The sequence below is a fragment of the Papaver somniferum genome, chromosome 2 (assembly GCF_003573695.1).
Source record: "Papaver somniferum cultivar HN1 chromosome 2, ASM357369v1, whole genome shotgun sequence".
Classification (NCBI taxonomy): Eukaryota; Viridiplantae; Streptophyta; class Magnoliopsida; order Ranunculales; family Papaveraceae; genus Papaver; species Papaver somniferum.
The window spans coordinates 122627442-122638484 of NC_039359.1; the positions used below are offsets into that span (position 1 = coordinate 122627442).

General features: G+C 39.9%; 2 pseudogenes; one reads left to right on the forward strand and one right to left on the reverse strand.

Moving 5' to 3' along the window:
* Positions 1-2190: 2190 nt before the first annotated feature.
* Positions 2191-7927, forward strand: LOC113349000 (annotated as a pseudogene).
* A 92-nt stretch (positions 7928-8019) lies between these two features.
* LOC113351871 lies at positions 8020-10585 on the reverse strand (annotated as a pseudogene).
* Positions 10586-11043: the final 458 nt, after the last annotated feature.

The following is an 11043-nucleotide window of genomic DNA, read 5'->3' on the forward strand; positions in this document are numbered from 1 at the left end:
ACGCTTTCTGACAGCAAGCATTCCATCCAAACGCCGCTTCAGCAGCAGCAACCGCAGCGTCCCATCCAGAAGCTACCACAGCAGCAGCTTCCACTTCCTGTCCGGCGTTTGGTTCAACAGCAGTCCCAGCATATGTTTCCGTAGCTTCTCCAGTTTCCCAAGCATACATTGCCTCCGTCTCCTCGTCCGACTTGATGGCATCCTTAGCATTTGCGTCAACACCCCTGACAGCATTTTCTGCGTCCACTCAAGAAGTTGTTTCAGTTTTGTAAATCGTGTCGACGTCTTCCCCATGAGCCTTTCCATCTACTTCCTGAGGATGTCCCAGTTCGTCCGCATCAAAGTCAAGGATTACGATACCATCATGGACAGGATAATTAAACTGGTCCTCACCTAAAAGTTTCATGGACTCAGTCTTCCGCTGCTTCAACCGAGAGGAGAATCGTTCATCCCTAGCACTGGGTTGTAGAAAATCTTCGTTGCTCTGAGATCTCCCGAAAATCCGGGATTCTTCATCGTGCCTCTACCTTTCCTCCATGTCCACTGAAGCCAAGAGAGTCTGAACACACATCCACACTCTGCATAAATAGGCGAGAGACATGTCTCGTATAATCTCGTCAGCCTCACGGAACAGAGAATCAATTCTTTCTAATACCTCCTTATGAGAAGAAGACTGGTTTTCGTCGGGTTCAGAATTTCTTTCCGAAGAGGTACGATCATCACTGGAAGATCCCATTATATGCTACAAATTTTTTTTTACCACGTTTGTACCAGCAATCTACATGACGAGAAAGACAAAATGAAACTAGGGGAAAAACATGATACAATACATGTAGGGAAGATGGACGCGATTTTATGATGATTTGTATGGGCGAAGGATTGAGGGTCACCTCTTATATTCAGCAGAAAATCTTTACCAGCCATGAATTAAGGCTTCACACGCGTGATACCAGCTGGATTAGATATTTCTTTATACGGAATAACTAGGGTTTGGTGTCCGAGTCATTCTGACTTAGCCCGCGCCATCCTCCTATCTCAAGATGCGTCCGAGCCGCGTCCGAGCCGCGCCAAGCCGAGCCACATCCAAGTTGTGTCCAAGCCAAGCCGCGTCCGAGCTGCGCCAAGCCGAGCCGTGTCCAAGCCGTGTCCAAGTCGAGGCGTGTCCAGGCCACATCCAAGCTAGCCACGCCTTCCGCTACTTCAGCTAGCCGCCCATCCGCTACTTCAAGCTAGCGGTACCAACGACCCATGGCCAAGATGAATCTATGCAAAATCCGCCAGCACAAGGATCACGGATTTCTCATGCCTTCCACTAAAGGTTAGTTAAATTTCCTTGGCGATCTCTAATGCCACTGTTACGTGCTAAGCAGGGGACTTAATGTTGATGGTGGTTTTTAGCTTAGGGTTAAAATCGTAAAACCTTGCAGCAGATGTGATGTCACTCTGCAAGGAAGCGGTGCTGCGAGTACTAACCTCTCCACCGACATATTTATTGATCCGCTCAATACACTTTTATCCATAACACTCTGTAAATTTCGGCACCTCGCCAATACGAGACTCACTTAGTACTTTCCTGTGCTATGTTCCCAAGCAGAACCCTTAATCGGTATGGCATGACGGATTTATGTTCACTCGCAGCGAAGTAGCATGAACCTCCAAATACCAAAGTCAAGGCCATTGCACAAAATGCTCAGACAGAAAGCACACTGCATTCTGTAGATAAAGATTTTGTATGGCAGCATACAAAATCCAGCCAATTATTGTGATAACTTGCAAAGAACTCATAAACCCAACTAATTTGCAAATTAGGTTTCACTCCCCGCGTAGTATACTGGACCCCGTTGGTCAAAACCATGCTTAAACAAGCTAGGCAACCAAATCCGCCACAACGCGCTAAAAGTGCGGTCGCGCCCTAGCATGCCGGCCCTCTTCCCGTCGACCAATCAGGTCGCTTCAAACCTGCCAATGCCTCAAAAAGGTCGCCATACTAAGTTGGATTCCCAAAACACGCCAACTTCCCAAAAACGCGCCAGCTTCCCAAAAAACGCCAGCATGCCACACGCGCATGCCGCACATGCCAGACGCGCTTACCAGACGTGCATGCCCAAAACGGATATGGCAACCCCATTTAACAACCTTGCCAAGTTTTTTTAAGCAAGAATTAAAAAATAATGTATATCATACACGAGAGGAGACTATGAAATCTCTGTCAAATGTATCTCCCTCTGAACACATAAATGGTAGATTAATAATGACTGTAATCTAGTAATAAATTCATGGAGTTTTTTGCGGCACATGCCCATTTGATTAGTTTTATACTATAAACAAAGACACACATATCTGATTCTTTGGTAGTGGTTGGTCAATTTCAGCAGTAGCATTGGAAATGGAGTCAGAAGCTGGAATATCAAATTCTCCCAGTCATCAGGTCTAGTTTCTTGCATTTCCAACTTCCAGTTGCTCACGGAATAGAAATCCATTTTGGTCACTTAGTACTAGATTTAGAATTTCTTGTGCTAAAAATTTTGATTTGATTATCTCATAATCTGCAATTAGTTAATCAAGGTGTATTTCTGTACTTCTAATGTTCGGCAACTTCGTAATTCATCTGCAGACGCGTATTAATTACTAGCTCTTTTTCGTTTCTGTGAAATCAAATAGAAATCTATGAAGAATTGCTTCATTGATTCTAAGATGTACGATTTTTTATCGGTTTTCTCGAATTCCTTGTTTATTAGATATTTTAGGGTGATAATACCTAGCCGTTTTTTTTTTGTGTTGTTTATTAATTTTGATTTGAATCGCCCTAAACAGACGAGAAACCTGTTTCGTATTGCGATATTCAACATCAGCTACATCAGAGGGCTTTTCCCTGAAAATTATTTCAATGATAAATCAGTTCCTGCTTTAGGTAAATTATAGCTTCTTGTCAGATCTACTTCAAACTCTCAGAATTTCTTTGCAAATAAATTTTACTATTTATTTATTTATTTTTTTGAATTTGTCTTTTACATGTATGTGATGAACTTAGTTACTGTGATTTGTAATAGAGATGAAGATCAAGAAGTTCATGCCTATAGATGCTGAATCCAGAAGACTTATTGACTTGATGGAAAAAGGTATAAGGTCTCACTTAGAACACACACAAGAGATTTGTACAAATACCTTAATTGCAAACAAGATTACCTAAAATTGGAAAAAAAAAATTGTGGTCTTTCAGGTGTTTATGATGCATTACAGAAGAAATACCTTAAGACACTTCTGTTCTGCATATCTGAAGCTATTGATGGACCTATGATAGAAGAATATGCTTGTATGTTAAATCTCACTTCTTCTTGCATTTGATAAGCTAGATTCTGTTATTGATAGGTTGGAGTTGGATTTTACTTTGTGTACTCTCAAAGTAGCTTTGAATTCTGGATGGAGATTGATAAATGAAGTTTGTACTCATACATGAATGGATTGTGTTGTGCAGTTTCATTTAGCTATTCGAATTCTACAGTGAAGAGGTGATGATGAACATAAGTCGTACTGGAAATAAGAAACAAGGAGCAACATTCAAGTCTAATGGCAATACAGACATTACACCGAACCAAATGAGGTATAATAGCGAGCATTTGAGGCTGTTAGATTTTGGTTTTGTTTTTTTCTCTTTGTGGTTTGAAATCCAGTGGGTTAGTTTGTTGACTGCCTGACTGTGTTTAAACACTTTTTACTTGGTTTTGGCAGGAGTTCTGCTTGTAAAATGGTCCGAACTCTGGTACAATTGATGCGAACACTGGACCGTATGCCAGAAGAGGTACACAAATATCTTCATGTGGAAGTTTTATTAGGTGATCAAATAAGTTGCATGTCTATAAGTTCATATTTTCTTATGTGTTTCAGCGTACAATCTTGATGAAGCTTCTTTATTATGAGGATGTCACTGTGAGTTTCTTTGGCCTTGTTTACATCTGCTGTTGATTCTTTTTGTTTGTCTTTTACCTGGTTTTGTCTAAATATTGTTTCTTGTCCGTATTTGCACCATTGTAGAACCATATCAGTGATCAGTGTCCAACTGAAGTAAAATTTCACAATTTATGGCCTAATGTATGCAAACAACTCCACAAAAATATGGTAGAGTAAAACTGGGCTAGATTATCTATGTTCTGCTGTAACTAAATTTGTACAGATGCCTTCTGAAACTGAATTCCCCTTGATTATCTTCGTCCGACTCTTATATGTATTTTCTTCTCATCCCGAGTCTGTCCCCAGGGGTCTTGGATGCATGAACAAAAGTATTTGTACTGTTAATATACTTGTTCATTAGATTAATAGTTTGTAAATGTTTTGAATCTTGAATGGAAATACTGTTCTAACATTCGAGTTATATTTTGGAAAACCTGCAGCCTATAGACTATGAGCCTCCATTCTTCAGAGGCTGCTCAGAACAAGAAGCTAACCATCCATGGTTGAAGAACCCTCTCAAAATGTAAATCGGAAATGTTAACAGCAAACATTTCGTCCTAGCTCTCAAGGTAAATTGATAATACCGAATTGTGCATGAGTGAAACCTGAGGTTTAGGTTTTTTTGATCTTTCAAGTTCAATTTGAGTAATCAAGTTTGAAACTGTGCAGGTCAAAAGCATCCTGGATCCATGTCAAGATGAGAACAATGACATGGAAGATGATGAGGAAATCAGCTTGGGTGTTGATTCAACGCCAACAACTGATCCTTCAAATTCAGATAGCGAGGTACATTTATAGCGTAACTTATTTGTCATGTTACAGCCTCTATTTTCATTCAAATTGTTGGGAAACATTGTTGAAGCTTGACAATAGAATTTGAAAAACTCTGAAATGTTTTGTCAGATGAGCCATTCAGCAAATGATGATGACAGGTACGTTGTAGCTCCCGTAGGTAATTATCTCCCATTTCAGCCTTTTCCTCTTCCGTTTCATTTTCGCCACTTTAAAACCTAATAATGGTGATGACAGATAAAGCCCGATCACGTGAAAACAATGGCATGGCGGATCATGAAGGTAACTTAGGTGTTGATTCAACGCCAACAACTGATCCTTCAGATTCAGATAGCGAGGTACACTTATAGCGTAACTTATTTGTCATGTTACAGCCTCTATTTTCATTCAAATTGTTGGGAAATATGGTTGAAGCTTGAGAATAGAATTTGAAAAACTCTGAAATGTTTTGTCAGATGAGCCATTCAGCAAATGATGATGACGGGTACATTGTAGCTCCCGTAGGTAATTATCTCCCATTTCAGCCTTTTCCTCTTCCATTTCATTTTCGCCACTTTAAAACCTAATAATTGTGATGACAGATAAAGCCCGATCACGTGAAAACAATGGCATGGCGGATCATGAAGGTAGCTTAGATGTTTTGAATGACTAACTGCAAAGGTCTAATATAGTTACAGTGGCTTAACTTTAGTCAAAATTTACCTTGCTTTAATGGTTTAAATCTATTACAGATGATACACAGGATGCAGAAGAGGACGAACATCAGTTAACACGTGTAAGAGACTGGATTAGCTCTCGCCACATTAACAATGTTGAACTGACTGATTTTTTCTCTAGCTTCCCGGACATATCAGTGGTAAATAGTACAATCAAGTCATCTAAGTGCACTATGTGGTTGCTAAGTTAGAAAATGTCATATTCATCCAAGTGACTTTATGGAGTCGGATTTTGCAGCGAGCAAGCCAAAGTTGTGGCACCTTTAGCCACAACTTTGACAATTGTAGCAAATCGTAGTCATATTTGACAATCTTGATTTCCAGTACAATAACAAAGCTGTAAACGAACACTTTTCTAAGTGGGATTGTTCCAGTGATTAGGCAATGTTAATTCTCTGTCCGATTATCCAGTAATTTGGTGTAAAGGACTAATTTAAGGGTTTCAACTTGTTCTCGTTTTGCAGGCTCTGACTGAAGGTGAGAAAGAACTTGAATCCGTATGTACAGTTGAAGCATTGGCAGAAAGCAGTTTTCTTTCAATTTCAGAACATTAATTCTTTTTATTTCCCCAGAAATCATGGATAAACTTGTAAACCAAAATGTACTGTCAAGAACGGGAAAGGATTCTTACTCCATCAGCAAGCTGAAGGTTAATTCTCTTTCAGTTCATATTTGACTCCAATATCTAATAGTCATGGTCATCATCATTGTCTATAGCTTATGTGATCACTAACCAAACTACCTCAGAAGCCCAATCAGGCAATTGTTGTGAAGGAAGAGATGGATGTACAAGTAAACCAAGTTGATGAGAAAGTTCAGCGAGGGAATGATGAAGACTACTTGTACGTGAAGGTGAGTTGGCTTTCTGTGTAAATCAAAGGTACCTCATCATAGTAACTTAGTAGGTTATCTATCAAGTTAGATAAGGCATAGTTTAAAACCCAAGCCATCCCCCTTAGTCCTTCTACAGTGATGTCTAATCTTATTGTATTTCAAATGTAGGCTCTGTATCATGTCCTCCCACTGGATTATGTTACAATATCTAAACTTCAAAGTAAGCTGGAAGGAGAGGCAAATCAGGCAACTGTGCGTAAACTGCTCGATAGGATGGCTTGTGATGGATATTTGGAAGCCAAGAGCAAACCAAGATTAGGTAACATAATCAACTTCTTGAACCAGGATTACTCAGTTTTCTCAATTAAGCATGTAAGTGTAAAGTGAAGCACTGACAATGCAAGTTTCACTATGATAATCGTATATGCTTTTCCCCAGGTAAACGTGTCATTCGATCTGAATTGACTGACAAGAAGCTACTTGAGGTCAAGAATGTTTTGGAGATCAAGTTATCGGTAATAATGAGTCATATTACGATTTTGCTTTGTTCTCGATTCTGTGGTTGAATTAGACATTTCATAACGTATTTTCTTGAACTAAACAGGCAATGGAGATAAGTGAACCTCAAAACATATCAACCTGCGGTGGTCTCCACTCTGTTGGTTCTGATCTTACCAGAACTCGAGAAATATCAGTTGATACTCAGCAGAATGCATCGTCTAGAACTCAGGAGCAACTTGGAAACAACACACCCATTCGCAGAAATGAGGTTTAACTCCTCCTCTGCCTGTTTCCTGTTATATATATTATAGCTCTTCTTGTACAAACACCTTTCTAACTTTGTGTCCTATGTTTTGATATGCAGCCTGCAGCATCAAGGGAGAGTGGCATACCAGGGAGCGATATACGAAATGGTGTGGATGGGAGAGGGTTCACTAACTGTCGTGAGGGTGATGATACCTTCCGTAGACGTCCCAGTCAGGAAAAGCGCTCCAGGAAAACTAGCATGGTATATATTCTATCCTAATCTAATAAATCCTCATTGTTTAGCATATTACTTTCCAACTTAAATTCCCTGGTTTTACCTTGTAAGGTCTTTGTTGGTTTGTTAGACAATTGTGTTAACTAATTAAAATCCTATTGAGCCTGATTCTATTTTCTGTTTCATTTCTATAATCATACTTATTCAGTTGTGATGGTGGTTGCAGGTGAAAGAGCCCATCCACCAAAACATGAAGCGTCAGAAATCTCAAAGTGGTGGTGCGTTGGAGTAATAATTGGTATTACTAGTACTTCTTACAGTTTCAGAACCTTTGTTAATGTAATGTAATGCATACATTACATATATCTATATAATTGCCTGTTTAAGTACATGAAATATTTGGCCGCTTAGTAAGTGAAGATGTGAATCTGTTTGAAACCCCAGGATTGGTTTCAGCTTACAAAATCAGCTAGACGAGTGGCACCCATTTGCAGCTGAACTTGTAATAGCTCCTTAAAATGGTTGTCTAGAAACGGAGCATTCAATTTGTAGCTGAATGATCTAAAGGAAGCTTGGCTGGAACTGGAAGCGTTGTCTATTTCAGAAGTCAGAAATTCTGAATTTGATGTGATTTTCCGTGAAAACATTTCACCAAGATACACAAATTTGCAAAGATATTACAACAAGATTGTGACAGACCCACGGATCCAAACTGTACAAAAAGCTCGTCTGATCCTGTATGAACCAAAATAACAAGCCTTTCTGTTTTTCGACAGCTACAAACTAAGGATAAAAAACTGATTATGCCATAGTGCATCCCAGCGGCTATGACTCGTGGGAAACCTCTCACCAGTGTTGTTTAAGGGTGAATTTGGTTAGGGACCTTCTGACCATTTTCCTCGTGATCACAATCCATATAGTTCTTCCAAAACCAATGCTGCTTCCAAACTCTTTCATTCATATCATCAATCGGCACATTTTTTTGTCTCTGGCAAGAAAAACACAACAAAAAGTCCCATGGCGAGAATCCAAGCGGCGAAGAAGAAAAAGATTGTGGCATGCATATGACACATCATTGATAAGAATGCCTGGGCTATGACGAAGGTGAAGAACATGTTTGAACTAACTGCAAATGCAAACCCCGTCGTTCTCGTCTCAAGAGGAAATGTTTCACTTGGAATCAACCAACCTAATGGCCCCCATGACCACGCAAAGCTCATCACGAACGAACAAACCAGCAAAACTACTTCGCTTCTACACGGCCTAGCGATCCAGTCGTCTTCAAATCCGCTAGCAGAATTATCCCTATTACACTTTGGGTGATGAACATTTGACAACAAGCTTGAAGAAGCAGTGCTCTTCTACCAAATTTGCCAACGGTTTTGATTGAGACCAATGTACTGAAGACATTTACAAGGCCTATAATAACTGAGGATAGGAGCGAAGCGTCATTCTTAAAGCCAACGGTCTGGAATAGAACTGGAGCGTAGAACATAATAGCGTTGATTCCAGTGAACTGTTGGAATACTTGCATCAGCATACCAATAACTAGAGGTGGTCTACTGGAAGGTTGTGCGAGTTTCTTGAAGGGGTTCTTGACTTGATGAGCTAATTCACTAGCATGTACTATTTGATTGTATTCAATGTCAATTTCTTCGGTTCGTCGGATTTTTTGAAGAATTCTTCTTCCATTTTGCAATTGACCACGCTCGATTAAGCTTGTAGGTGTGTCAGGGATAACAAAAGAACCAAGAAAGAGCATGAAAGCAGGAACCCCGGCTAAACCCAAAGCTAGTCTCCAACCCCAAGGATGGAACTTGGATACGAAGAAGTTTACAAGATTTGCGCACAAAATCCCAATGGTCACAAATAGCTGGAAAAGAATGTTGACAGCTCCTCGATAATTAAGTGGTGCAATTTCTGACAAAAACACTGGAACTGCCTCATTTCCAAAACCAACACCGAATCCAAGCAAAATTCTTCCGACTATCAGCATAATAAGATTGTTGGCTGCAGCATTCAAGTCTACTCCTATCAAGTAGAACCCAGAAGCTACTAGCATTGTTTGCTTTCTGTGTGCACATATTTCATCATCAAACACGTGTATATAGGAACATACGTGGAGAGCATGCGGACAAAGTCATCAAAGCATGATGACATGTGCTCACAGCCAAGATGCCCATCCCGCCGACGTTGGATCTTTGCCCGAACAAATCTAAGGGAAGAAGTTAAGGGATGTTCCGGTAACACGCTGTACTGCGGAGCACCAAATAACTCCCAAAGAGTTACTTTATCTCATCCCCAAAAGAAGCCAAGATCAACGATGGAGAGAAGATGTACTGACATGGACGCGACAGAGGCAGAAAACACTTGCCTGACACGAGCAGGCGCCTCAACTACCCGCATTAAACACTCTGAGTTGCATACGTGTCGATCAACCCGTGGAACGAACGAGGATGACTCTGCGTGATGAAGTTACGAACGAAGACCCCTGCGTGATGGACACAAAACACAAGAAGATAAAGTTCCAACGGCCTTCGGAGATGGGTCCCACACTCTAACCCTATAAATACCCCCTCTCCACCAAGAGTAAAGGGATCGGAAAAACTGGGGAAGAAGGAGAGAGAGAAAAGATTGTAAGTGTAAGTTAGTCCTTTACAATAGACAGACCTATGTAAACTACAAAGTCACTCGACTATCTTTGTAATCATCAAGTACATAGGAAAGAACAACCTCGTGGATGTAGGCCTTAGTGCTGAACCACGTAAATCCCGGTCTCATTTACACTTCAGCACTTTATTTTTGTCTAACGCTTCATGAGTTTTACTTTTATGCTTCGTTTTCTTTATCTCCCCTTGCGTAAACGCCAGTCGCAGTATTCTTAGATGAGGCTATGATAAACCCGAAGGTTTTGAGCCAAGGAATCAATGCCATTGTATTATCAGTACGAGTTGGTACCTAGAGTTTGAATATTGTTTGTGAACATATAGATGCCTACGTGATTTACGTGTTCACACTTTCGACCATATTTCGTGCAAACCTTTGACGCAAAAAAGCTCGAGACAAATGCAGCGAGGTACAATGAAGAAGTGAACAATTGAACACGTTGATCATCAAATTTGCAGTAGTTGTCTTCTCTTGCAAATCGTTTCTTAGCATATACAGCCGGGAAAAACTGCAGTAAGAAATCATCCATGGCTGTCACTCCACCCGAAATTCCAATGTCATAACCAAACATAAGACCTCCTACTGCTGCAATTAACCAACAGAAAACTATGAAAGGTTTTGAATAAAACTGCTTATCGTCTGCCATGCTTTCACCGCAGCGTTTTTTAGTCAGAAACAAATCAAGGCAAGAGCAGTAGGTATAGAGAGGAATGTAAAGATGTTTGAATCAAAAATTATTCGCAGGCATTATTTATAGAGATATTAAAGGTTTCAAAATGGATAATTCGAAAGGATTAAGATTGGTAACAAGATTCTGTTAAAAATAATCTTGATGGAAATCTATTTTTGGTAAAGGATAATGCGCTTTTCATTTAAAGGGAACTAAGATTCTTAACTGTAAGTCAAATAACAGGTATTTTTTACTGGATAATCTAATTTGGTAAGCAAAATCTTGCTGCTTTTTGTTTCATCAAAAAAATGGATTAAGATGCATATCTGGATTTAGTTTGTTTAAGGTTGGTTACAATAGAATTGTCAAAACATTAGTATCACAAGTCTTAGAATGGATAACTTTTTTCCTTCGGAAATCGTATTTGAAAATGA